Here is a 4074-nt window from a genome sequence, read left to right as displayed (position 1 = left end):
TAATATACAATTCAAACATGCTTGGTGGTCTCAAACCAACTCACACAAGTCCCAACCGAAGGGCTAACACTACGCCAAAAAGGTTTTATAACAGCGCATCTTAGACAGCGCTTTCAAAAGAAAGCGATGTCTAAGGTTAAAATAAAAATAAAACACGGAAAATGTTCTAAAAAAATAATGAAAGCGCTGTCTAAGGGGGGGTCTTAGACAGCGCTTTTAGAAAGCGCTGTCTAAGACCCCCCCTTAGACAGCGCTTTTAGAAAGCGCTTTTAAATATAGACCTTAGTCAGCGCTTTTGAGAAAGCGCTGTTTAAATTCTTTCAATTAAAAAAAAAATTAAAACCAAAAGCGCTGTCTAAGGTGGGGGTTTAGAAAGCGCTTTTGGAAAGCGCTGTCTAAGGCATATCTTAGAAAGCGCTTTCCACAAAAGCGATGTCTAAGGTCTAATTAAAATTAAATTTTAGACTTCTATTTTCGTTCTCAGTTCTTTTTGTTTTCCCTCCTGCGATTAAACCCCTCCAGCGAACCCTAACAGCGAACTCAGCCTCTCACTATCTCAGCCATTCTCATGCAAATCGCTGTTCTCCCAATCGGAAAGTTCATGGCCGCAACTCTTCCGACGAAGGAGTACAGTTTTGTTGGATGGCGTTTTACTCTAAATCCTGGACCGTTTAACATGAAGGAGCATGTTATCATCGCTATCTTCGCTAACTGTGGTGTTTCCTCCTCCGGCGGTGGTGGTGATGTTTACTCCATTGGTGCCATTACTATTATGAAAGCTTATTATAAAGAATCTCTCAGTTTTCTTCTCGCTCTCCTCATCGTCATAAGCGCACAGGTTATTATTACGATTATCTTATCATGAAAAAAGTGTAGAAGATGAGTTGAATATATATCTTTCCATGGTTAAAATATTCTGTGATAAATTTGCTTTATATAGTTGTAAATTGAGTTTGCAGTTAATAGGGTTTGGATGGGCTGGGATTCTGAGGAGGTATCTGGTGAACCCAATTGAAATGTGGTGGCCAGCAAACCTCGCACAAGTCTCTCTCTTTAGGTTCATTCTTTTACCCTTACTTCTATATTAAGTCACACTGACATGTTGACACGGATACCTTAAGATGAAAACTTGCTAGTTTGTTACTACTATTTTATACTCTAGTACTAGTTTTGATTACATCATAAACCTTATGCTACAGGGCTCTCCATGAAAAAAATGAAAAATCAAAAGGACTTACAAGGATGCAGTTTTTCCTCATTGCAATGGCTCTAAGCTTCCTGTATTATGCATTCCCTGGATATCTTTTCACAGTATTAACATTCTTCTCATGGGTTTGCTAGGTGTGGCCGAATAACATAACAGCACATCAAGTTGGATCAGGTTACCGAGGACTTGGAGTCGGCGCCTTCACATTTGATTGGGCTGGGATTTCAGCTTATCCTGGCAGCCCTCTTGTTGCACCATGGACTTCCATTGTTAATATGGGAGTTGGATTTATCATGTTTGTCTATATAATTCTACCTATATGTTACTGGAAGTTTAACACTTTCGATGCTAGAAAGTTTCCTATATTCTCTAATCAGTTGTTCACTCACGATGGACAAAAGTATGACACTACTAAGATTTTAAATGAAGAATATGATCTTAACATAGATGCATACAACAAATATAGCAAGTTATACCTCAGTCCTCTCTACGCATTATCTATTGGAGCAGGTTTCGCTAGGTTTACGTCAACCCTCACTCATGTAGCATTGTTTAAGGGCAGGTAGGCTGTTCTCAAAGCCTGTATAATAGATTTATTTCTTATCGACTTATCGTGACCCTCACTGACATAGTTTCATGTTCGCTCGCAGAAAAATATTGAGACAAAGCAGAACAGCGATGAGTAATGTAAAATTGGATGTGCATGGTAGACTCATGAAGGCTTATAATACAGTACCAGAATGGTGGTTCCTCATTGTATTATTTGGGAGCATGGCAATATCCATAATAATGTCTTTGGTATGGAAAGTGGATGTGCAAATTCCATGGTGGGGTATGCTCTTGGCTTTCGCCTTAGCTTCTGTTGTAACCCTCCCAATTGGTGCCATCCAAGCAACTACCAACCAGGTATTTCTTCCATCTCTAGTATAGTACTTTTCTTTTCTATCGAATCTCGATTTTAACATACTATTTTGATGCATGGAGGAGTTTATGATTTTAACATGAGTGTGGTTGGTTACCTTGCAGCAACTTGGATATGACATTATAGCACAGTTCATGATTGGGTATGTCCTTCCTGGAACACCAATTGCAAATATGCTCTTTAAGATTTATGGGAGAATCACCACCGCCCATGCGCTATCTTTCTTGTCAGATATCAAACTCGGGCACTACATGAAAATTCCTCCTCGATGCATGTATATAGCACAGGTCTTTTTCATCTCAAAATCTCCTAATTTAAGCTTTTTTTTTTCTTATCAATCATTATTTATGTAGTTATTTACTTTGAAATGCCTAAATAGCTGGTGGGAACTCTAGTTGCTGAAGTGATGAATGTTTCAGTGGCTTGGTGGATGTTGGATAGCATTAAGGACATTTGCATGGATGATAATGCTCACCATGACAGTCCTTGGACTTGCCCGAAATACCGAGTGACATTTGATGCATCGGTTATATGGGGTTTGATCGGACCAAGACGACTATTTGGACCGGGTGGATTGTACCGGAACCTGGTATGGTTATTCTTGATTGGAGCTGTGTTACCGGTTCCTGTTTGGGTGTTTAGCAAAATCTACCCTGACAAAAAATGGATTGCTATGATAAATGTACCAATTATATTTAATGGTTTTGCTGGAATGCCACCTGCAACTCCAACCAACATTGCAACCTGGCTATTGACCGGAATGTTCTTCAACTTCTTTGTGTTTCGCTTCCACAAACGTTGGTGGCAGAAATACAATTATGTTCTATCGGTGGCACTTGATGCAGGCACGGCTCTTATGGCTGTTTTGATTTTCTTTGCTCTGCAAAATGCAGGCCATAGTCTGAGATGGTGGGGAACTGAATTTGATCATTGCCCATTGGCTACTTGCCCTACTGCACCAGGAATTGTGGTGGATGGTTGTCCTGTATTCTAATAGAGAAGCCTCCTGGACTAAACTTTCTCTTTTGTATCTGTTTTTGTCTTCTGGGGTGGGAAACAAATTAGGCTTGGAGTATAGGTGAAAGGACTACCTAATAACCAATTTCTTAGCAATTATTGTGTATATGCTTCTTGCTTGACCATGTGAATTATTCCAATTTTGTCTAAGGAATTAAAAAAATTCAAAAAAATATTATTTTTATTTTTATTGTTTGTTATTTTCTTTTTAATTTTGTCTATGTTATTTTACTATGCATAGTCGGTCCCAAGTTCGAATAAAATGAGAGAGTTGTGTTAGGCAGACGACACTAACGTAAATTTTTCTCGAATTTCTATGACATGGATCAACTACAAAATAATGTGAATGTTAGGTCGTTGTTCATAAGCAACGCATTGTACCGGTCGAGTACAATGTCAAAAGAGCAAGAGTTAATGCATCGTTGCCTGGATGTAGCAAAAAATTGGGAGGGTCTTAGAAAGCGCTTTTGGCCAAAGCACTGTCTAAGGGGGTGGGGCTTAGACAACGCTTTTCAAAAGCGCTGTCTAAGGTATACCTAAAAAATTTAAAATAAGAGGGTCTTATAAAGCGCTTTTGGCCAAAGCGCTATCTAAGGGGGGGGGGGGGGCTTAGACAGCGCTTTTAAGATTTAAAAAAACGCTGTCTAAACCTTTAGCAGCGGAGGTTTAGACAGCGCTTTAAAGCGCTGTCTAAGGCTAAAAAAAGCGCTGTCTAAGGTCTTGTTTGTTGTAGTGTAAGGAGGCACACATGCTATGATCCTTGAGGCAATGCAATGAGCAATGATATGATGCCATGAGGGATCTTAGGGTCAAAATTAGGGTCTTACAGATGCCCCTATTTAAGGTCATTTTAGCCGGAGATATGAAGGTTAAAATCTTCGTCTCGACGAGGTAGAATGGGCTTAAATAATAACAAAGAGACGAATAT

General features: G+C 39.4%; 1 pseudogene; it reads left to right on the top strand.

Moving 5' to 3' along the window:
- The first annotated feature begins 541 nt into the window (after positions 1-541).
- LOC127106654 (oligopeptide transporter 3-like) lies at positions 542-3123 on the top strand (annotated as a pseudogene).
- The last annotated feature ends 951 nt before the right edge of the window (positions 3124-4074 follow it).

The sequence above is a fragment of the Lathyrus oleraceus genome, chromosome 7 (assembly GCF_024323335.1).
Source record: "Lathyrus oleraceus cultivar Zhongwan6 chromosome 7, CAAS_Psat_ZW6_1.0, whole genome shotgun sequence".
Classification (NCBI taxonomy): Eukaryota; Viridiplantae; Streptophyta; class Magnoliopsida; order Fabales; family Fabaceae; genus Lathyrus; species Lathyrus oleraceus.
Note: the sequence above shows the minus strand (reverse complement) of the source record. Positions and strands in the feature narration are given on the sequence as shown.